Source organism: Embiotoca jacksoni, unplaced genomic scaffold (assembly GCF_022577435.1).
Source record: "Embiotoca jacksoni isolate LCO1_2020_lvr unplaced genomic scaffold, fEmbJac1.0.p SCAF_34, whole genome shotgun sequence".
In the NCBI taxonomy this organism is placed as follows: domain Eukaryota; kingdom Metazoa; phylum Chordata; class Actinopteri; family Embiotocidae; genus Embiotoca; species Embiotoca jacksoni.
In genome coordinates this window covers 835,857-860,856 of record NW_027185386.1, presented here as the reverse complement: position 1 = coordinate 860,856, position 25,000 = coordinate 835,857, and the positions used below count along the sequence as shown (strand labels likewise).

At 43.9% G+C, this 25,000-nt stretch overlaps 1 protein-coding gene across 1 annotated transcript in view; it reads left to right on the top strand.

Annotated features, from left to right (window-relative positions):
• spop (speckle type BTB/POZ protein) overlaps positions 1–25,000 on the top strand; it is a 98,627-nt gene that overhangs the window by 8,223 nt on the left and 65,404 nt on the right. The window contains exon 2 of the mRNA XM_069165349.1: positions 13,220–13,360. The gene's annotated coding sequence lies outside the window, so the exon portion shown is untranslated. The remainder of the gene's footprint in view (positions 1–13,219; positions 13,361–25,000) is intronic.

Sequence of the window (25,000 nt, the reverse complement as noted above, 5' to 3'; positions counted from 1 at the left end):
GCTTTTTGTTTGACACTGGTGTGAATATCTCACAGATTTCCCATCCTGCGATGTCACTCCAAGGATCTGCTGGTGTGTTGCAGGCCTACTAAGACATAATTGCTGTAGGCGGGAGGCCACTTAGAAACGCCTCTGATTGGGCCTTTTATAGATGCAACATGAGAAGAAGCTCATTTCTCACGTTGTGATCGCTTGTGAGGGAAGGCAACAAGTATTGAATTAGTTTGCATGAGAGGAGGGAAATTGAAATATGGATTGGGGTCGCAAATGCCTGCCAGTGCTATCGGCTGTTTGGGATATGGAGGATGAGATGTGTTTTCTGTGTATGTGTGTGTCAGCGTGTGACTGATGCAGACAGCTCCCGGCATCGAATGGTTTTCCAGCGTTCTTGCACGGAGTTATTTTCCAATAACAAGTAGGGGAGCAGGGAGCGACACAGATGAAGTGAATGTTTTAAGAGGAAAAGTCATCTTAAAGACAAGCCAAGCCATTCCTCACTCTTAATACGCTGCCTCATCCTCTGCTTCTCCTACATTACCGCTTCTGTCATGAAGCCAGGCACGAGCCAGGTCTCTCGCCATCTGCCATTTAGATGTATTTAAATCATGCATGCGTGCTGACTTTGGACCTGTAATGTGAAGCGGCCAGGTCCCTGGTCTCAGCCAGGCTGCTCAGCAAAACTCATGACCCGGGGAAGCCATCTGAATATGAATTAAAGACAACACAGTTGGTTTAAAAGTGTCGCTGCCCAAAAGTCAAATCAAGTTTTGCTGATATTCTCTGACATTTAATCGTGGAAAAACTGTAACCCGTCCGAGTAGTTTGATTACCGGATCTAAGACGAGGCTGAAATATGGTCTAATTTGGCATTTCACAAGGATTTTAGGTAAAATGTTGAAGACAGTGGGAATTATGTGTTCTATCCAAAAGTGAAGCGAAGTCCAGTCCAACTAAAAGGGTCAAAGGAAGTGATGAAAACTACATTGTGTCCAGGAAATAAACTAGTTTAGACGTTTGAAGCTAAAGAACCCACTATGGTTTCTACAAGGATAGTTGTTGTATGCAGGTGTTTATGTTGTGGTATACTGTAATAGGGTGTTTCTTATAAATTGCAATCATATAGCATTTCACAAAATAATAACAAGGACAATAATAGAGCTGAATGACAATTTATTTTGGACCGCTTTGACACGTTGGTGTCTGCAAACTTGAAACAATTAGTCTATAGTTTAAGAAAATAACTATAACTATAAGTTGATTGCCATTGAAAATACTGTAACTTACAACCCCAAATAATATAACTCTTTATTATTTAATTGAAGAAATGCAGCTCTGGCTTAATTTGTTCTATGTTTACATGTTTCAGGATTTACATCTTTAAACATAAAACACCTACAATTTAAATCAGGCTTGCGAGCTGTCAGTTTGTTATTTGTTCACGTAAAAGCAGCTGATTCAGCTGGTTTGGTGGAGCTCAGCTATTTGAATAAATGTAATTTTCACTTTGTCAAAGTGGCTCTCAGAGGAATAAAAAGACCCCTGATTTAAACTTAAAATTTGGTGAATGCGCCTGACTGAACAAAATAAGAGCAGTGGTTTTCTCTTTGTGAGGAAGAAGCTCTTTTATTACATCTGACAGATACTTAAAGAATTTCATGACACGCTTTTAGATTCATGTTGCCATTGGATACAACTTTTCTCCTACAAAGAGCTTGTAAGGGATTTGAATTATGAAGTTTATACATGACGACCTCTTCAACCCCTCACCTCCAATAGAAAACACCTCCAATAGGGGGGGGGGGGGTTATGACAGGAGGAGGCGGAGGAGGAGTAAAAAAAAAAAAAATCGTGGCTGTGTAATCGATAGTTCATACTGTTGTGAAATTGAAGGGTTGTTTTTTGTCAGAAGTGCGTATAGAAGGTGGAATATGAAATAGCTTCGGTGGAGCCCCTCATGTAAGCAGCAGTATTGATTTCCAGAGACCCGGTCCAATTATGGTACCACGGGTTTCTGTCTGTCCTTTAAAGGACCCGGTGACTTTGGTGGGGCAAAAATTATTTGGGCGTCGCTCCACTTTGCCTCGTCTCTTCTTCCTCCTCCTCCTCCTCCTCCTCTTCCTCCCAGACTGGCCAGCTGTTTCTGCCACCAAAGCCACAGAGAGGAAAGTCAAGGAAAATAAGAGTCTTCTGTTTCTAGTTTCCAGAGTGTCTCTCAGGACACAGCTGCACGATGCAAGATTTCCCCTGTTGGCAGTTCCCGTTAAGAGATTCACTGGCATTACAACATAAAGAGAAAATAATCCTCTCTCTTCTTGTGTGGTAGTTTGTGTTTGGTGTGTGTGTCTGTTAGGAAGTGGCTCAGAGAGAAAAGAGTGTGACCGAGTGGACTGACAGACTCGCTGTTTGTGTACGAGACAGCCCGGCTTTGTGCGTCTGTAAAGTGTGTTTTGTTCCTGAACAAGGATGGAGGGTGTGTGTGTGTGTGTGTGTGTGTGTGTGTGTGTGTGTGTGTGTGTGTGGGGGTGTGTGTGTGTGTGTGTGTGAGAGAGAGAGAGAATGTCAGTACAGCTGCAGCCTGCGTTGAGGTGTATTCACGCATCCCTACAATTTAGCAGTTACTGTGAACAGTCAGACATTCGGGGGAAGAAATTGCAGCTGTTTTAAAAGCCTTTCCTTGCTGGAGGATTTACGGGGTAAAACGGTCTGTAATTCCCAGCCGGTCCTCCCGCTGTGCCGTCCCTGCTGCTGACGCTGCTCTCATCCTGCCCTATCTGGCTTCATAAGGAAAAGCAACGGGAGCGTATCAGCTCCCGGAACAATATAGGACATTTTTACCCCTCTTCTGCTCTTGAGATTAAAAAGAAAAAAAAAAAAGAAAAAAAAAAAAAAGAAGTTTGCCTCTTACTCTCTGTGTCTTCCCCTTCGCTTCCTGTACAGTCACCAGCTCGTCTTCCTCTCTCCAAGTAACGGGAGTCTCTTGCAATATGCTGCGTTTCCCCACTTGAGTGTTAATGAGGCAGATGAATATTCATGAGGAGGAGGCTGACATGGCTCCGTGGCGATTGTGCAGAGAGGATGATTGTGCACGGGGGGACGGTGGCGGACACATTTGTCTGAGGGGTGTGTGGTTGCAGCGAGGGACACATCGAGGGACTCTGGGATCGTCTGCTAATGATGCAGATGTGCGTCCCCGAAGTTTTTGTTGTGTTCACTGATTGAGGACGACCCCGTTCCCAAGGCCTCCTCCTCGCTCCCCCTGGTGGCTCGCTGCCGGAGCTGGAGTTTCGCCTCCAGCTGCTGGTGGAGGACAGAGACCGAGAAGAGAAGAAGCAGCCTCTCTGCTGCCCACACCTCCTCCTCCTCCTCCTCCTCCTCATCTTCCTCCTCCTCCTCCACCGCCTCCTCCTCCTCTTCCTCCTCTTCCTCCTCCTCCTTATGGTCCTGGCTTGTGACAAACAGATGCCATGGGTGTGCTCTCGAGGGACCGTCTCCTGTCCTTATATAATCCCTGTCCCTCTGTGTTTCCTACCTGTCCCCCTCTGGTCTCAGGACATGTGTCCCTGCGATGTCCCGGCCGGCTGCACCGACGTGTTGAAGGGATCTGAAGTAGAAAGAAAGCACGTTTTACCAGCGAGAAGGCTGCGTGACACAAATACTCGTCATGTCTCTTGCTTTGCTGTTTCCTCCTGTGCCCCCCCTCCCCCCCAGCATCCCCTTGCCACACTTTTTTTTTCCCATTGTCAGCTTTGTTCTGCTCTTCAGATTCTCTTCCAGCAGTGTTCCTTTAGTAATCTCTCACGTTTTTCCTTTTTCCTCTCTTTTGCTTGGCAGCTTCTCATTTACATTTTCTCACTCTCTCGTCACCCCGGTCTTCCTCTTCTTCCTCCCCCCCTGCTGCCTCCACGCCTGCAGCTTTCTCCAGCTCTTATTTCTTCGTTCCTCTCTTACTTCTCTGACCCGTGTCGTCTCCCTCTGAAGGAGCTCCTGTGGTTTTCTGTTAAACATCTCCCACCGGCCGTTTTCAACATACGTGTGTTTGAAATGCATCTTTGTGTGTCTGTCTCGTGCTGTTTGTTTGGGGGCGTTAATTTGGGAAGGTGAGCGTGCCGGTGCCATTATGGAGGACGGATAGAGTTGAGCGGCTCCTTTTTGCGGTGACATAATAAAGACCTTCCTGCTCCTCTGAGCTCTCGGCCTCCCGTGTTCATGAAAACAGTTGCTCCGCCACTTAATGTTGTCAGTTCCAGTCTAGCAGGCGTCCATACTGCTTCTCATGCACACACACAGACACACACACACACACACACACACACACACACACACACACACACACACACACACACACACACACACACACACAGCTTTCCTGCAGGAGGGGGGTGGAGGGGACAGGGTGGAGGTGGAGGCTGGCCAATCTATCAGCCCTCCATCTTCATCAGTTCCCTCCGGTCCCCGCTGCTGGACTCACCTCATGCGTCTCCATTACACGTTAATAACACGGCTGTGAGCGTGACTCGTGAAGGTGGTGCCGTGTTGAATCCATGTGAAGAAGCAGGGTGCTGCTCAGATCACAGGTCAACCAGGTTCAAAATGCGTTTAGATCCTCCAAAGAACGAAACCTCGGACTTGTTAGTGTTTAGCAGTTAAGCGATCGGTAGATTACTGTAATATAAAGTGGTTTTATTAAAAGATAATAACATTTTCCGAGTTGCTACATCATCTGGTTGCTGCTTCGTTTTGATTATTGCAAACTATGAAACGAGCAGAGATAATAACAAATAGATGAACTTATATATTAACTTATAGCTGCATTAACTGGAGTTTGTAGTTGTTTTTTAATATATTTCTTCAGTCCAGTGTTTCTGTTCTGTCATGTCATATTTCAGGGCCGTCATCCTGCTGTTGCAAAGGACGCCCGTCTTCTGTCTTCCCATCCTCCTCCTCCTCCTCCTCCTCCTCCTCCTCATCCTCCTCCTCATCCTTCTCCCCTCCCCCCGCCCTTGGCCTCCATGCCCCCTCTTGCTTTCTTTTGGTCCGCCGCTGATCAAAGCTCCTTTGAGGGTTGCCGAGCGGGTCCGGGGCTGATGATGACTTGATGTGTGCGTGTCTTCAGAATCTTGTCTCCCCGTGTGATTGGACGGAGTGTGACAGGTGGCGTCGGCCCCATCGGCTCGCATTAAGCCCCCGATCGCTGCGCCGCCACCTCCGCCGCCGTTTTTATCCTTTAATGTTAAAACCTTCCTCACCAGCTGAATCAATTATCAGTGATTATGTTAGTGTCAAAGTCTTTAGCGCCTGGCTGAGCCCCACCGCTGCCTCCTCCGACTCGCTTGCCGTGTGGCCCAGAGGCCCAGCAGGAGCCGCAGGACGCTGATCCCCGGTCAGAGACGGCTGCTGCTGCAGAGGGACAGCTTTACAGACTGCACTAAGTTTAACCTTCCTCCTCAACAGTGCTGTGACAACGCAAGGAGAGTTTATTATGCCTGACAAAATTCCCCCATGTAGGTCCTCCGCGGTGAGAAAGCGGCATAGCGATTAGCCCCATCATGCTCAATTGTGGACGTAGCTGTGAGAGCTGGCTTGGTGGTCCTGTGTCCTTGGATTGAACATGCCTGCACGCTGCTTGAGAAGACCGTGGTGTATAAGTAGTGAGAGATCACGGAGCTTTCGCTGCACCACGCTGCTAAAAAAAGAGAATTTTCTATGCAAAATCCCTCTTGCACACTTTGCCATGTAAACCCATGTCTCTCTCGCTCGTGGGCTTTCCTCACAAATACACACTTGGCCTCAGATTTACTGGTGATGCCCAGTGTGTGTGTGTGTGTGTGTGTGTGTGTGTGTGTGTGTGTGTGTGTGTGTGTGTGTGTGTGGATTATTGCCACTGCACCAGTAAGGCGGCTCGTTAAAATCAGCTGCAAGGTCACAGCTCTGGGTTTTCCACCTTTGCGAGCGTCAATGCTTCGTCACACACACGTTCACACATGACTTTCAGGAGTCTTTAAATATCATCAAGTTGCAAATTTAAGGTTCTCGCACTTTATGTAACACACACACACACACACACACACACACACACACACACACACACACACACACACACACACACACACATTCACATATGCACCAACAACTGTTTGCTTGCACCATTTTTCGAGTAAATAAGCATCAGCTGCTCCATCACGTTCTCCACCTTCTCTCTGTTTACTCACATACATGCTGACAGGATGGTCGTCAATCCTTTCGGAGCAGGTCATCACTCGCGCTGTCACTTCTCATTCCAGATTTGAACATTTGTTTTTATTCGACTGAGGTAAGAAAGAATAAAACTGCAGAAAGCGATGCAAATTGGATGATCACAGCACGTCTGCTCAACTCGGCACATCTGAGAAGCAGCGGGTGGAAGTGTTTGGCTTCTTTGCCGTTACGAGGTGCGATCAAAAACTTCAGAGACGGTTTCTGTTGCGCTCGAGCGGAGCACAGTGATGGGGTGGGGGGGTCGGAGGGGGGGGTGTACTTTCATGAGTAACTATAACAAATTAGTTTGTTTGATCATCAGCACCTGAGTAACACACGTTCTTGTGTTTTCATCATTGACTTGAATCTTGAGCTCAGAGCGCATCAGATTAGATCTGATGTCAAACTCTTGGAAATGCCGGGAAGGTGTTTTGAGTGGCGTTCAATGGAGGTCAGAGACCGAGGAGGGCGGATCAGGTGATCTCAAGTGATCTCAGGTGACCTCAGGTGACCTCAGGTGATCTCAAGTGATCTCAGGTGACCTCAGGTGACCTCAGGTGATCTCAGGTGATCTCAGGTGATCTCAAGTGACCTCAGGTGATCTCAAGTGACCTCCCTGGGTCAGACTGTCAGCACTGAGGGAACAACATTCAATGATGGTGACGGAACCGCTCGCAGCATGTTGACAGTGCTCAACAACACCCTTCCACCCCTCCACCCTTCCACCCCTCCACCCCTCGACCCTTCCACCTCTCCACCCCTCCACCCCTCCACCGCTCCACCCCTCCACCCCTCGACCCTTCCAACCTTCCACCTCTCCACCCCTCCACCCCTCCACCGCTCCACCCCTCCACCCCTCCACCCCTCCACCCCTCGACCCTTCCAACCTTCCACCCCTCCACCCCTCCACCTCTCCACCCCTCGACCCTTCCACCCCTCCACCCCTCCACCCCTCGACCCTTCCACCTCTCCACCTCTCCACCCCTCCACCCCTCCACCGCTCCACCCCTCCACCCCTCGACCCTTCCAACCTTCCACCCCTCCACCCCTCCACCCCTCGACCCTTCTACCCCTCCACCCCTCCACCCTTCCACCCCTCCACCCCTCGACCCTTCCACCACTCCACCCCTCCACCTCTCCACCCCTCCACCCCTCCACCCCTCGACCCTTCCACCCTTCCACCCCTCCACCGCTCCACCCCTCCACCCCTCGACCCTTCCAACCTTCCACCCCTCCACCCCTCCACCCCTCGACCCTTCCACCACTCCACCCCTCCGCCCCTCCACCTCTCCACCCCTCCACCCCTCCACCCCTCGACCCTTCCACCCTTCCACCCCTCCACCCCTCCACCCTTCCTTTTTTTTTATGTGAGTTTCATAAATCTCTGATGCTAACAAATCTCCCACTAAAACCTTTTTCTTTTCTTCATAAAGTTCTCACTGTGATGAAGCGTTGACCGTCACGACTGCCCCGAACTCGATGAAGGCTGTTTGACAAATTGAACCACGTTTGAAACACCGAATAGTGAAAGTCCTGGTTTAAAACTACCAAGTTGAAAGTTGAACTCAGTCATGATTGTTACAGAGAAGATTCTTCCATTATGAATCCTCTTTGTTCGAGTGCAGACATCAGCTTACCGAGAGCACTTCATTAACCTTAACTAGTGACCAGCTGACCTGCCGGAGGAGATCAAGCTCAACACTATTTATTATATAACTAATATTTGTCCTGATGGGAACATTTGTTTTGGACTCCTCTTTTATATTTCAGCACAGACAGAAAGAACACAAGTCATAAAACCATCAGTTATAAAATAAACTGAACACTAGACCATTAAACTTTAAACATAAAACATATTTACTGGTTATTAAAGATGCATAATTAAGTAGTAACATTTTGGGATGTGTCAGTTAGTTGTTTCGGACATTTATCGAGCAGAAAGATGAACATTTGATTGTTGAAGACATTGGTTGGACTTTGGGAACTTTTTTTTTGTTTTACATTTTACAGACTCAGATATTAGATAATTTAAAATTATAATGTAAGTAAGTGATGGAAAGTGGATAATAATGAGCAATGCATTGGAAATCGTCCTCAGAAGTGGAAGTCTATCTCATGTCTTTCTATTAGTACGGCTCGCTGTGGAAATAAACCACGGGTTGGTTTGGAGTTGCCAGTTAGGATTAAGCTTTTTAAATTCAGCTGCTGTGTTTCTTTCCTTGACGAACCTCCGCTGTCGACAGGGCTGGAAGTTTGTTTGAGGCTTTTAAGATCTAATGTGCCCGCCTGCTATCTAAGATTGTTTCTCTGACTCGGCTCTCGACCCCTCGCTGCCTCTCCATCGGTCCTCTCCTTCTATATGTTATCCAGTGTTGAGTGGAGGTAAGCAGAGATAGTAATCTGCTGTAGCCTTGGCACTCTCTCACACTCCGGTATCATTGAAGAAGATTGATGGCCCTCTTTCTGGAATGGCTGTTGTTTTGGATGGAGAGAGAAAAAGATGGAGGCAGAGAAGTGGGTTTCGAATGAAAAAAAAAACAACGAAGCGAGGGGAGGGGAGGTGGAGGAAGAAAAGAAAAATGGAGGTGGGGGGGTGAATGATAGTTGTAAAAGATGGAGGAAATGTCAGCGTGGAGGAGCTTGAGAGCTCATTAAATTTGGTTTGTATTTTATTGCATCCACCTGTGATTGGTTTCAGATTCACACATCTTTCTTTCTTTTTTCTCTCTTTTTTCTGTAACACGTGAGGTTACAGAATTGGCTGCACTTAGTTTGCATGTCAGCAGGATTATGTTTAAATGTCAGCTTTTCTCTCGGGATGCAAATGAGACAGGAAACGTGTTGTGATAGGGCGAATTCTTGTACATGTGTCTCATGTTTTTCGTTGCTGTAGCCTTTAAGCCTCGGCATTAACAGACACGGGATGGCTGAGGGCGGGTGTGGAGGGTGTGGGGGGGAATTAGCAGGCCTTCATCCCTGCTGGTGATGGGTCTATTGCTCCGTGCCTGTGCGTGGTGGGTGGATCTGGGTTGATTGGCTGCGATGACAGTTATGCTCTTAATTGTGTCAGTCATTCTCCCTCTGTGGCTCCTTTTTGAATGTAGTCGAGCGCTTGATGTACCCCCCCCCCCCCCCCCCCCCCCCACACACACACAGGCGTTTTTATTCCTTTCTACATATTGGTCTTTTAAGTCTTTGCAGGTTTTAGTAGCTCTGACACCGAGAGGAGCAAATCTTTCTCCGTCCTCCTTAACTCTCTCTTCTTTTTGAGAGAGGAATTGAATCGGACATGTTCTTTCTTTTTTCCAGGCTACCCCCCATCTCTCTCTGCCCCTCACTGCCCTCTGCTTAATTTGTCTTCCATCCCTCGAGTGTCTCCTATTTGTTCCTCTCTTTCTTGACTATTGTTTGAGGCTTCTTCTCTCTTCTCCATCTTTCTCACTCCATTTCATTAGCCTGTTGTACATCGACCTATCTTTCATCCTGCCTCCTCCTCTTGTGGCTTGTCGGCTTTTCATTTTTCTGCTTTCTATTTTCCCCTCTCTTGTAGTTTATTTTTTTTGGTTTGTTTCCCATCTCCCTGTCTTGCCACTCCTTGACTATTTCTTTTTCCCAGACAGGCCACGCTGTCTCATTTCTCGGGTCGACCGGTCAGGCCTCGGTGGCCCGACTGGTTGGATTGTCTATTGTTTTTGCTTCCTGTCGTAACTGACCACTTGAGACTGCTGCAGTCACAGCAAAGCAAACGACGCGGGACCAAGAACACAAAGACCGAGTCCCATCGTGGTTACCCAAATTGTTGGTAGGGTTGTAACAAGCTCCGGGTCATTCTTCATTTCCTGTGGTCCCAACCTCGGTGTCACACCTCTGACTGGTGGGGATGTAGGAGACACATATTGTAGACAATCACCATTTTTAGTTCAAAGAGTGGAAAGAGAAGACAGAGATGAAGTCGTGTTGTTACTTTATCATGTTTGCATCAAAGCAGAAAGAAGAGACAGATAAGAACATAATTATTTACACCTGCAATAACTTTTTTTTTTTTTTTTTTAGCTACTTGTGGAAACAAGCTGTAAACACAAAACAGATGATCATCTTTTAAGGTAATATGAGGAACTTATTAACAAACATTTGTCATCCAGGTGACACGGAGCAACATTAGCATTCAATAGACTCGTGCCTCTGTACTATGAATATATAAAGTCCAGTGTTCACTCTCTGTTTACCTCCAGTTGAGTCTTCACCAACTCCTGAGGAAACTCTTTGACTCTGTAGCTGCTAAATGTTCCACAATGTTCACCAGCGAGTCACTTTTTTTTTATTCCTGATGGGGAAAATGACACGACGTAAGAACTGAAAATGTAATCAGAAAAACTTGCTCCAAAAGAGGAAACGATAAACTCAAACTAGTCGCTTTCCAGCTCGTAATCATGAAATCACAATCTTGCAATCGCAGTAATAAATGCAAATTCAACCACAATATTTTCATATTTAGCAACAATTGCAGCAATCTCTTGCGCAATAAAAGTATAACACTTTGCATGAAGTAAGACTTTCAAAATAAAATTTGCTTTATCAACAAAATAACTCCCCGTCAGCACGGGTCTTCAACTTCTTTCATCATCACAACAAACCACAAGCCTGTTGAATGAAAGCACAGCAAAACTGGAAGGGACGGGGTTTATGGGAAATATGGTTTTATTATGGGAGTTAGGCTACTTATTCTCTGCATCACTATAATCATACAGGGTGGATTAAATTACAGGAGTTTTATACACTTGTACAATTGTATTTTGCACTTTGTTTTTGTTTACACTGCACGAGGTAAATTAAGAATATAAAAAGCATTTAAAGCACTTAGTTTTACATAAAATATCATCTCTGCATTCAGTATTCAGTATTACAGTCACAGACTGTCTGTTTTGTAAAGCCACTTTTATCACTTATTCTTTTTCTGTAATTTGTTTGTTTAAATCCACAAAATGAAAAAAAGATGCGAACAAAGACATTCACAGCAATTTCAGTAATGTGCAGTATGCTTATTATCACATGAAGTGATTATAAATATGTTTCTTTTCTTAGCTAGTGCTGTAAAATAATCAAAACATAAAACTCACATCAGAATTTTTGAGAAAAGCTGCTGCGAAATCAAACATTTTTGATTGCACCAACCACGAAAACTGTCCCGTGATATCATGGCGGGGCTGATTAATGCTCTGTAGCCTCGTGGAATAATATGAAGCTACATATCTCATTCTGTAATGGTGGAAACTGATAAGGGGTCCCAGTCTCAAATATGACTCCTAAACATCACAAATGAAAAACCACAAAATCTCCTGTTGTGTCTTGCTGTAGTGTTGCTGGTCGGTCGGTTCCCACTTTGCCAGTTGAAAACGTTTCACCAAAGTATGCTGGTGTGAAATAGACTTTTGAAATGAGGCGTATCGATCCGCGTCTATTTTGTTTGTGGCGTTTGGAGCACACATCTGCTTGGTGGAGCCGGAGAAAACGATCACGTATTCATTTCAGGTGAGCTATTGATCAAACGGCGCCGGTCCCACACGCATCACAGAGCCCGGCTACCTTTCTGACATTTCTTTCAGGGCTCAACCTTTGTATTTTGCATCCGATTGACATTTCCTTGGTATATATGTGTAAACATACGGATCTTAAGATATTTCATTCATTCATGCAGATCATCTTTTTCCCTCTCTGAGGTAAAAGCCCACAGGCAGTTCAGGAACTTGTCATGAATACAAAGAACCCTAAAAAAAAGTAGCCTATTCTCTGAGCAGCGTTTCTGGGCCAAATATAAGTCTGCGTTTAGTGTTTTAGTTAGCGCCGCGATTTATGTCCCTTCTGAGGCTAATGTGACTCAAATGTGACTGTTTCTGTTCCTTTCGCCGTAGTTTCATATCATTCATCCTCGTGTTTAAAATGCAGCTTTGTGCTTTTTATGATCTGGGTGTTAAAAAAAAAAAGAAACCATCTTTTTCAAGGTTAAATACCTTAAATGTCAGGCTTCTTTATGGATCGGCTGCATTACGAGCCCAGAGAGCATCTCTGTGGCTGTTTATCTTGAAGCATTTTGTTACAATCCACAGAGCTTATTTTTTTTTCTTTCCGAATAATGGTTCGGCCAAACACAAGGCAGCCTGCTCTGTGAAATCCTGTGCATCTGTGGTTGGCAGGCGTGTGAAGGATGAGTAAGCGTCCTCGGTCATGTTTATTTAGGTAGAGGTGGTATTTGGAAGAGAATTCGACTTGGGGAGGCTTTTTTAATGAGCCTGCCAGAGCAGACCTCCACGCTGGGGCAGAGTGCCACCGTGGGTCTGTTGCGTCACATGGTTGTCGTGTTATTGGGGTCTCTGTGTGTGTGTGGGGGGGGCTCCCTTCATACATCACATTAACATACAAGCGCGTACATTTGAATTACTTCCCACAAAGATTTTTTTTTTTGTGTGCTTTGAATGTTATTGCTGTTTGAGTTTGTGGGAATGAGATTTGCTTTTCCGGCTCCGTTCACACCTGTGACTCTTCAGTTTGCTTGTTTGGATGGCGTCCAGATACAGTGTGTCTTTGGATTAGTGTGGTTTTTTTTTTTTTTTAAAGCAGTGTGTAATTGCATTAAGGACGGCCCCCTGTCCCACTTTGTTCTGCCTTGCCATTGTAAAACCTCACTGCAGCTTTCATAAAACATGTGTCTTTGTAAATATCTTGTCACACACACACACACACACACACACACACACACACACACACACACACACACACACACACACACACACACACACACACACTCACTCAGTCTCCAAAAAAAAAAAAATCCTGCATTCAAGTCTCCTACGTAACAGATGCGCACACAAACAGTCAACTTGACAAGGAGTCTCTTGCAAGAATATGATAAGGCTCTGGCTCACACCCACGCTCGCTCTCACAACTACAGTCTTGTTGATTCTTTTTTTTCCTGTTTGTGTTTTTGCAGCTCGCCAAGAAGCTCCGGCTGTGGACGGACACGCAGAACAGACACACCTACAGACGAGCGACAGGACCCTGACGGACACAGTCCAGCTGGCTAGTTATGGCGGCAGCAAGTGGAACAGATGTGAAGGGGACTTTGATCTAGGTGAGTACCAAATGGGGTGAGGATCTGGGGGAGGAGAGGGAGGGGGGTACACTGGTCTGTACCAATATTGGAAAATTGCAAGTATACTGTGGGTGGGGGAGGAGGAGGGGTGCTGGAAAAGGGGATGTTAGAGTCAATTTCATTCTTGTATATTACCACATTTATATCATCACTTTGACCTAACACAGTGTCTGCAGGCAGTGGGAGAGTTTTAAACCACATAAACCACAAGGCCTCAAACTGTTGGTGACACTAATAAATGAAGCGTTTTGAACTAACCTGTAACTCCTATAATAATGAGGGCGGACATATGACATTAGTGTGAGTTTGTGACATCACAAACCTACAAGGAACCAAACAGCTCTTCCTAATGAAACAGTTGCTGAACATGGGCTGAGTTTTTTGACACTTTCACATTATTCATAAGCACTTTGACCTGAGCTACAATCAAAAAAAGAAAACAATGGAAATCTGAATTTCTACAATATGGGACCTTTAAGTTTGAAGTGCCTTCTTCTTTTTAACTGTAAATGACTTTAGTTGTCCTTAAAAGTCTACAGTTGTTTGGTGCTCTTTTTTTTTTTTTTTTGCTGTGGACATGATGTAAAAAAAAAAAAAAGTTTGTAAGTTATAGTTTCAGACATTTGTTCTCAAGCAAACTACATTTTGTTTAGCTTTTCAAGAAACCAACACCTACAGTATTCTCAGATGGCTACCTTTGAACCAAACAGTGAGGTGCGAGGAAATAGATGGTCCGGAATGAGAAATAAGGCAGATGGTTTGAATAGAAAACACAAACCTTCAAAAACAATGAAGGTGACAGAAGATCTAAAGGCTGCGAGTGAAAGAATACCAAGTAGCACGAGAACAGAGGATGCAGCAGACACTTGATCATATAAATGGCAGCTGCGTAAGAAGATTCAGGTAGTATTCAGCCGTCATTTAAAAGTGGAAATTGCACCCTAGTTCTAATAAAAGACTGAAAAATGAGGAAAAAAGGAAGGAGATCAGGTTTTATTTTTTTTTGGAAGGGGAAATGAGGGCGGAGGCACAGAGGATGTTGTAACATGGGAGACCAAACAAAAAAACACAAAAATATATCCTTTAGGGGGAATTATGTGCGCCTGTGTGTTTCATGCCTTTTCCCCACCAAAAAAAACTTTCCCATGTTAATTAGGTAATGAAAAACTAGCAAGAACAGCAAGAACAAACGCTGCAGTGTAAAACAGCACACGCTGCTCAGTTGGAGGCTATAAGACATATTGTTGCGTGTGCTGAGAGGAGAAAAATAATAAATGATAGATGCATTATTGATGTGATTAATTAGCCGGATGGCGTTCGCAGGTCTGTCTGCTGTACAAAGTGAATCCTTCCTTTCAGTGGAAACTTAAAACACTGCTCGGCGTTAATGTAGAGATAAGAGAAGCATCCAGGACACTGTTTACATCCCATTCTCCCTCTTTCCCTACTTGTTTGGAGTGCGTTCTACTTTCGTATATTCAAAGTGAAACTAACACTTTGGCTGCAGTGTCTTCTGACATCAGTGTCGCTGCGCAGATCCATGGAAATTGAATCTCTGTGTAGGATTTGTTGAGGAATGCTGGGTTATTTTAATCACCTCCTTTCTGTATTATGATGCAGACAGAGCATCTTGAAAAATCAACACCAGTACGGTTTTGCGGATGCATGTGAAGTCGTGCCGGTGATATTGGATTTCCTGGTTGCAACTTAATTTATTTTCTACTCGTGAAGCTCACAGTTGACGAGTGCATCCTGTGTGAATGCCTGTATATGTCAGTCCCTTCAGGAAATCGCAATCTTGCGATCGCAATAACTGACGCAAAGTCAAGCAATTTCCATGATATTTGCAGGAGTTTGCAATTCTATTAAATTCTCGCAATTTTTTTGCAAAAAAGTGTTGTAAATAGAAGCTGCATTGAAAGTATTACTCAAAAACACAAATAATTCCTCATTTATCATGAGCACAGTTGTCCTCCTCTTTTTCAACACCAAAAGCTATATAACTCTTTTTCTTATCAGGTTGTGTTTTGTAACTTTGAGCCTTGTGGTGTATTATCACAGGAACTGATTACACATCACTGTTTATCAGGTAGAGCTTTCAAAAATCGATTCCCCCCCCCCCTCCTCCACTTGCATTATTTTCTAATTACCGCAATTTGACCACAAAAAAGTTGCCTAAAACTCTGCAAATCACATCGCAATTTTTGAGAAATTCCACTGCAAAATTAAGCATTTTTGATCGCAACAATCAAAAAAAGAAACTCAGCGAAACCCTGGAGGGACTGAAATGTGAGTGAAACAGTCCTTGCTGACCCTCGCAGTTACAGCCAATTTACTGTGATCACAGTGACAAGTGTCTCCATATGGATACTTAGTAATTAGCTAAGAGGAGATGGAGAAAGGTTGGAGTTGGTGGAGCATTAGAGGACCTGCCAGAAGGTGCTCCACTCATCTTAACCACCCCCCCCCCCCCCACACCAAAAAAAAAAGATCTGTCCGGAGGCTTGTCGGTGGCCCGTGCTCCCTGAGTCCCCTCCCCTCACACTTGGATGCTTCAGTTAATTGAAGCCACTTCAGATCGGTCAGAGGAGCCGGATCTTAACGCCTGAGAAGATCACGGCGCTCACCTGACCTGTCACTCACCTGACCTGTCACTCACCGCCGCCACCAGCTGCCTGCCACACACACAAGCCACTCGGCGTCGTCGTGCACATTTGCAAACTCGGGCACAGCAGAGATCCCAGGGACATGCTTCGTATGATTAGTGTACACTAAAGCCCCCCCGCTCACTAGATCTGTTCCCGTGATGTTCCAAGCCACGGTGCGTTTACACCAGTCAGATTTGAAGAAGCGTATTTTGCTCCTCTCGTTTAGATACTCAAGGTGAGAGCAGAGGCTTTTAAGTATTAAAAAAACCAACAACATACGGAGAGGTCTGCAGAGGTGGACTTTGAGTGAACTGTGAAGGCAATTTGCTGTGGAGTCAGACTTTCATCTACAAGAAGTGACCCTGGGATGCAGTTATACAGCTATCAGGAGACAAATGTTGTCATCTGATACCTGGTACTTACTCATGCTTGAAAAGCCAAGCATAACAAAATGAACCAAGGGCAAACATGCAGTCAAGATGCAGTAAAATGCATTTTCATTACATAGACACTTTCTAAACTCTGAAGGAGCACCACGATGTGTTAAAGCTCAAACAATGAGCCAAGACCACAAGCCCGCAGAGCCGCGCTAAAGTGGACATGGACTGCAACCGGATTTGTTGTGAATAATTGGCCTCCCTCATGGCTTTTGTTGATAAATTACGGCTGAATTGAAAATCGTCTGTGGGTATCATAAAGTAGGCATTGCATGAATGCAACAAAGAAACATCTGTTCTCTGATTTGGACCAAAAACAAGCTGACTAAGGTTTGTAAAGGCCATGAAAGAGATGCCTCTATTATCCCAACATAGAAACTCTCTTTCTCTTTGGCACAGCGGGCAGTCAGGTGAATGACCTGTGAGCAGCATGATTACATATCAAAATGGGCTGTTTGTCAGTGCGGTCAAAAAAGTTCCGTATGACTGAGGCGTTACAGTCAGAAAACTCTATTGTTAAGGTGCAGGTCAATTTAGACAACGTGGGCTGCTTGGTTAAGATCGGGGACATATTGTGGTAAAAGAAAGCAGGAAGATGACACGTCTTTGAGGTGTAAGTTGCACACGCCTTGCTTGGAAAGTCGTTACTGAAATGTCTGCAAAAGGTTGCAAAAATGGTTCCATTTCCAGTATGTAGGCAGCTTTAGGAACTAAAACAAACTGATGCTGAAAGGCAAGTAGTTTCGTGTCATTCCTCGCGGTTACATGCTCCCTTTTTTTCATTCTGATTGAAGATTTTACATTTACATGAGAAGTCAGACCCTCCTGGAAATCGGTTGCAATTAATGCAAATTGAGGCAATATTTGCACAGCTTGCAATTTTGAAAAATTTACGAGATTTTCCCGGAAAAAAAGAGTCCTTCGTAAAAGCTCTTCTGAGGGTATTATGGGAGCCTTTGCAAACTCCCGTTATCAACAAGAATAACTCCTTATTTATAGTGAGCGAGGCTCTTGAGCTGCTCCTCTCGTCCAAAGCTCTGGTCTTTGTCATCCAAACAAACACAAGCTGCCTGACCAGAGAAGCCGGAACAACCAGAAAAGATGGAAGTGAGTAGAAAAACTTCCTTTTTTTTTCTAGACTTGCAAATTTATCTAATTACTGCAATTCTACGGCAATAAAATCACATAAAACTCTGCAAACTATCTTGCTATTTTTTGGAAAGGCCGCCACCATAACAATCATAAAAAAAATCCTCAAAATCCCAGATGTTGTCTGATTTGATCTGGTGTTCATGCATTTAATCAGAAAATCTGTTTGACGTGATGAAAACATCATGTTTGATCACCTTATTTCTTTTCCCTACATGCTTTCTAAGAAGACCTGCCTCTAGTCTGCTTCTGATTGGCTCCCATCCAGATATTTTTATTCTAACGTCTCACTAACTTAACAACAAAGGCAGCGCGTACAAGCAAATCAGTTCAGCTCGGAAGCCGCCATCTTTTTTCTTTTTTTTCTTTTTACATAGAGGAGAAATGTTCAACCTCTCGCATTTACATCAACATTGAGGGAATGTGTAGAAAGAACGCTTTCAGGAAGTAATCAGTTTCATCCTTAACAATTTTTCTTTTGATCCAAGTGCTCGAATCTTTATTTGGTTTTGATCTGTTTATTCTGTTGAGGTGTTTTATTTGGCACATTATGTAATCTGTTTGAAACTATTAGGCTCCAAGTAAACAAGTCCTGTTCCAGCAGGGCAGATGTTTGGCACCGGTTTGCCCCTGAAGGTCCTCCAGTTGAAGGATTGTCACCCCGCTGCCTGCAAAAGGTGAAACTTGCTGCTCTGACATCCTGCATGAAGTCTGCAGTACAGTGCAGAGCTGCTTCCCACAACACTGAGCACTGGGGATGTGTGAAGTACGACCGTGGGGAGTAGATCTCTCCCAGACAACCCACTCGGGAGTGAGTGTCTAAAATGAGAAGTGGAGCTTGTGTATTGTTTTAAATGCCAGGCTTCTCCTCATTCAGTGTGCTTTCTTGCATGTGCCTTTTTAGTTATACTGTAGCTCAGTCTGCTGACATTTAATGCTCAGCCATTACATCCTCTGCTGCTGCTTTAGTATAGGCCTGGTTGTTAGCGGCGTGAATATGAACAGACAGATGTGACAGCTGGCCGGCCATATGTGACAAGCCTTTTAGATCTTTACGCCTTAATTATTCCTTCCTTTGGGACCAATATTGACATTTACGGTCTTAACACTCAGACCTTATAAACTGCCAGCCTCCAGTTGGTATTATCTGTCTCTTGGCAACGTGCAAGCAGCCCGAGAAAGGTGCTCGATAAGTGCTCACAGCTGAAGTCGAGCTTGTCAGCTGTGGTAAGATGGGGTAGTGTGGTGGGTGTGTGTGTGTGTGTGTGTGTGTGTGTGTGGGGGGTGGGGGGGGGGGGGGGGGGGGAGCTTTTACAAAACTGATCACATTGTAATAAAGATCATCGCCTGTACTGTTTATCATATATTTTCTTAATGAAGTTTTGTGGGAGGTTTTTCCTCCAGTGATGGGTCTGAGGTTGGAAGACATCGTTTTTGGTTTATTTCTGTCGTGTGGGCGTCGAGAAACCCGGATTCACTGTGACGAGGGGCTATACAAATAAAATTGACTTCATTAATAACTGGACGTGGAAGTTGTGATAATTTGAACACCATAAATATCTTGGTCTCCATACAGTTCCAATAATCCTGCTTTAATATCCACAGTAAGTGTGTGCATTTTTGATGATGTCACACTGTTCATGATTTCCTCGTATCATGTTAAATCAGCTGGTACGTACTCTTTTTCTTTTTAAGATTTAAAAAGAAAACACATCGCAGCGTTTTATTCGTCACATTGTTAGATGGAGGCAGTTCCGTTATTCGTCTCTTCATCTCTTCTTCTGTCTCTGTTGTTCCCCTCTCGGTGTGTCTCACCTGGGTCGTCCCACACATTCCCTCATTGCTCCTGTTATCCCAGGATCTAATTTCTGTTGCCGCGGCAACCCTGCGGCTCCCCTCCACTTATTCCTCCTCCCTCATCTCTCTGAGCTCCTGCGCAGTAGGGCTGCTTTTTATATTTTATGTATAATTTTTCATCCGGTAGGGCTTCCTTTTGATAAGTCACACGTCTTGACTCTTGACTCGGTCGGCTTTTTATGTCCTGTATTTTCATTTACTTTTCTTTCTTGGTTTGGTTTCTAGCTTCCCTCCCTCCCTCCCTATTTCTTTTTTTTTTCTATCAGTCCGTCTTGTGTTTTCTCATGAGTCTGCAGGCTGTCAGTGTTAGCTGTCGGCCGTGCGGTAAATTGTGGTCATTCGAGGACACCAGGTGGACCGTCGCTGCCTTTCCAATGGCGTGCTTGGATGCGAATTAGTTTGCTCAGTGTGCCTTGTCTGGTTGTTTGTATTTTTTTTTTTTTTTTTCTTCAGATCTAGTTTAAATGGAGTTCAGCCAAACTCGTATGCTTCATCATAAAAGTTGAGTGAAATGCGTAAACAGGAGATAACACATTGATACCTGTGGGATGCGCAATATTGATTGGCAGTTTTTCACATATCCAACAGCTTAGTTCTAATTTCCATGGTTATTTGAGGCAATATTTTTCATTTAGTTTTTCATTGACACCGTATATATATATTTTTTTTTATTTTTTTTTTATTTTATTTATTAAATTTGTTTTCTTCCAGTAGAGTTCATTTAATATGACATACCATAGCTATACTGCTTGGCGTGGATTGAAACGTCCACTGAAGCCCTGCTGTTTCTCTACCTGCCCGGATTCATTACTAAATCCTGCAGTCTTTCACAGTCTGTGTTCATTAAATCCAGACAAATTACTCCGATGTAGGAGAATAAATTTGTCCTGACATTTTGTTCTGTTTTCCACAGCAGGTGTGTTCCCTGACAGCTTTTAATGTGAGATGCCACTTTCAAAGTGTTGAATTAAGTGGAAACAACTTATTGTAAATATCACAACAGGGAGATCTCCTCCGGTTGGTCGCCCATATTCAGTTGTTTTTTTAGAAATACACAGGCAGAGAGGTGTTAAAGTTTATCATTTTGGAATCGTCTAGTGGTTGTTAAGATGAAAACTGGTGAAAATGTACATTCGTGCACCGGCAACTAACCAATCAATCATTAGTTTATCAAGTGGGTGCAGTGATTTTGAGATTTTGGCATTTTCGGGGCACATCCTGCCAGATACCGATGAGCTGACTGAAATACGGCACCTCTTCAGGGAGCCCAAATTCAGTTTGATGACATACTGACACCCTGTTCAATCTACTGTAGATGTGCCACGTGACAGGACAGGTTCATGCTTGTTTATTGCCCAGCAGCAATTTCTTTTTTCCTCCCTTGTCTCTTATTGTTCTTTCTTCCTTCCGTAACTATGTCTGATTTTCTTCCTTCCATGTGAAGGCTTCTGAAATTGTTACAAATATTTTGGCGACAACGAGCGACCACATCAGGATGTATAAAGCTTTTTAAAATTATACTCTGGTCCAGCTCTCCTAAAAATAACTGGAGGGAATTCATCTAAAATGCAAAGCTTTCTGACCACACTCAATATTTTGGTGTCAGAACTACAATTCTTTGAATGCATCCGTAGACTGTTTATAAAAGAGTTCGTAGCTTCAGGTCTGTAAAATGGTTCCGATGCAGAAGTGTCTTCAGCTGCAATACCACCGAGTGCCACTAGAGGCTCCAAAAAAATCCTCCGGCTCCATAGACTCCCATTCAACTAGTCTCATAAAATTCTAAGTCAATAAACAAGTTATTTTGGTTTTGTTTGCGAAAGTCACTCCTTCTTCTTAGTTTTCTGATTTTCTGGCCGTCATTAATTAGAAAATAAGCTTTAAAAAGCCGTGTTTCCTGTTTTTGTCAATCTGTTTGATTGACAGGCCTATGGTGCAGTCAGGTTACGGCTATCGGTGGGCGGGACAAAGGCATTCCAATCAGATCAGTCAGATTGCACCGCTCACTCCCCCCCTCCCCCCCAGCTTGTCCAAATATGGTCACTTCCTGCTCCATGCTTTGAACTAACAAGATGGCAACGGCCAAAAGGCTTCATAAGGGTCGCTCACAAACCAACGGGGTGACGTCACCGTTTGTTGCGGCTTGAATGCATCAGAGGGAAATAGTCCATCTGGATAAGTCCTTGTTGCTTATCCAAAGTTATAACTGGATTGGTTTTAGTGTCCTTGTTTGCTGTCTGTCTGGAGATTCTTTGCTTTCAATCTTCCTTTGGTTGCATTATTCCATGTAACAAAAATGGCAGGTCCTGTCACCGTCTCATTTTATGCATGCTTGCGTTCCTTCGTTGCACTTCTCCTTGATCACTGTCTCTTACTCACTATGTTCATGTAGTACCACTATTTATTATATGCTTCTGTATTCAGCATTGTCTTTTTAAAGATTAACACTGTCTGACTTGTCTGTTTTTGTTTTTTTCGTCCTCTTTTTATCTGCCTCCGTCCCTCAGTCCATCACTGTCGCTTGTTGCCACCATCTTGGCATCTGCCAGAGCAGAGAAAGTCTCTCCGGCGCTTTTGATTGGCTGCTCAAAGATTGGAATGTGGCTGCCTGACTCAAATGACTTCATTAGCAGGAGTGATAATCTCAGAGGGGGTCTCCACATAAAAGGCAGCCGCCACCAAAAGGCCCATTTAGACAAGACAAAAAAAAAAAAATCCCACGTGCAGAACAGTTAACATGAATCATTTCAGAATGGACGAAGGAGATGAGGTTTTTTAAGGGCTGAAAGTTTGATGGCGGCGGGAGTGAAAGAGAGGGAGATGAATTAGGACGGCTTGGATTCAGAGCATAACTGTTGGTTACGGTCCCAGATTCACTGCGCAGACCTGAAATGTCAGTGTGTGTGTGTGTTTGTGGTCGTCTAGCAGCTTTATCTGCCTGGCATTTCCTATTTTCAGAGGCGACCGCGGTCCCGGCACCATCTGATGACCCTCCAAAAGGCTCGGCGCCGCGACGAATATTGAGGAGAACACACGTAACCTTAACATGAATTAGTGGAGGCTTGGATTTGGAGGGTGACACGCAGGGTTTTGTCACCTTTACCAACACCGGCAGTTATTTTGTGGGTGTTATCTTAATGGTGTCGCGGGAGTTCGGATTAAATTCTCACACTGCTGACTTTCCCTGTGAGCCCCCGTGTGTGTGTGTGTGTGTGTGTGTGTGTGTGTGTGTGTGTGTGTGTGTGTGTGTGTGTGTGTGTGTGTGTGTGTGTGTGTGTGTGCCGGTAATGAACTGATCTCGATTCAAAATGCTGACTCGCTGATGAATACACACGATAACACCCATTCACAGTTGTCTGGTTATCAGTTTGTGGCTGCAACTTTTTTTTTGCAGTCGTTACCACTTCAGTGGTGCGAGCGTGGAGGTTTGGCATTTAGGTGCCAGCAGCCAAACAGAGATGTACGTCTGCAGGCACTCGGCGGCCACCACTATCTCAACTGGGGTTCTTCAGGGAGTAAATGCTGGAAATGTCACCCAGAAGTTATATAAGTTGAAATTGTAGCCTTTTTTCATGTCATATATTTAATATATATTATAAGAAGACAGCTACGCGCAGCTTATAGCATGAAATATACACTGAACTACATTAACATCAATGACTTCTACTTTTTAATGATCCACTAACAATGACTGAAAACAGCGTGAGAAAGGAACACAGGCTCGTGCTCGTTCATCTGAAGTATTTTTTGGTAGAAATAGCAGAGAAATTTGGTAAGTTATACTCCAGCCAAGTTTTTGCTGATGCTTCTATTTAAAAAGTTTTTGCATCCTTACTGTTAATGGTTTATTTCAGCAGCAGTGTTGTTTTTTCTCTGCTTAGTCTCACTGACATTTCCTATTTAATTTAATTTTTTTATTATTAAAGCTGTGGTTTGACAGTTTCCAGAGTGAGACAGCTCATTTCTGTCCCTCGCCGTATAACGTTCGCGCTTTTTAATGTACAGATAACAATGTATAAAAGGTGAGGAGATCACGCTTGGTTTTAAAAAAGACAATCCATCTTTTATGAATTTAATGGAGAGCATTTAAAATTCTACCCTGAATATAAATGAATGTGAATATGTGTGTAAATGTGGTAATTGGGTAGCAGAGTGACGTCGGGGCACACAGAGGAGTAACCCTTGTCGTACCAAGTGCAGCCGATGGATAGAAGTGAACTTATTAGCACAGCTACCTTTCCTCTCGCTTCCTCTCTCTGAAAAGAGCAACAGCAAAGCAATAAGACAGAAAGCGCATTGTGCACCTGTCTCTACGTCTCCACGTCTCCACGTCTCCTCGTCTCCTCGTCTCCTCGTCTCCTCGGTGGCCTGGGAGACTCTGTGCTCGGCTTCCATACTGTATACGGGCATTTATGTGAATTCTGTGTCTGTATTTGATAAGAAAAATAATGACGTTTCTGGTAGATTGTCTTTCTTTGTTGACAAATAATGATTAATAATATAAAATGCCCGTGGTTGCAGCTGTATATATTTTTTCCATCTCTTTGTATTATAGAATAAGGCCTCGCAGCATACCGCGGATTTATGTTTCTAGTGTTGATGTGAGTTTCTGCATTCAGGAAGCCAATTTATTCACCTACATGAAGAGCTCATGGAAACGCACACTTATTGAATTTTACATTTTGGAGAATCTCACATGTTGAGAATTTTCCTGAGTTTTCAGTCTGTGAATATTTGTTTTAGTTTTTTTTTTACTTTTAAGAGACACTTTGTTCAATTTAGGTGACACCTGGAAGGATTTTCTGTTCAGAAGCGTCTAATTGCAGGAAAACATTCGTACGTCTGTGCCTTTCAAAACCTCCAAAATTAGCTCTTGGGGAAATAAATCAGTTTTTTGATCTACAAATGCTTCAGTTTAAATTTGGTTTGGGCTCAAAAACGACTTGGTTAGGTTTTGGTTGAAATACCTTCTTTTATAATAACTACTTCATTAAAGTTAGGGGAAGATGATGTCGTGCACCCGAACGACTTGATCCGGTTAAAATTCATTTACATGTTTTTAGTGTTTGAAGATCTAAAGCGTATCATTGAAGAGAGCTGCTCAAAACAAATGGAGTGGCCAAGTTTGTTTTAATTACATTTGAGATTCAATAATTGATTGACGACATCAACCTGAAGACCTGTTATGATCCGCTGCTTTTTGCACCATCAAAATGACTGCATTACACGGTAATAAAAACTCAACACTCACTGTATTATTTCATATTAAAAGCCCCCTATTGTTTTATTATCCTTATTAGTGTCTATTAGTTTTATTAGCGTTTTATTTGACAGAAACCTCTAATTCCTCAAAAGGCTTTCATTGTGAAACATTTGCAGGGACGTGTTGTTGTGACCGAACTCAGACAGTCACACGTGAGATGAATGATCTGAAACAACCGTTGAAAATAACTGAATTCTCGTAACTTTATTAAATTAAATTAATAGAAATATACATTATTGACTTGCCGCTGTGGGAGCAGTGGTTA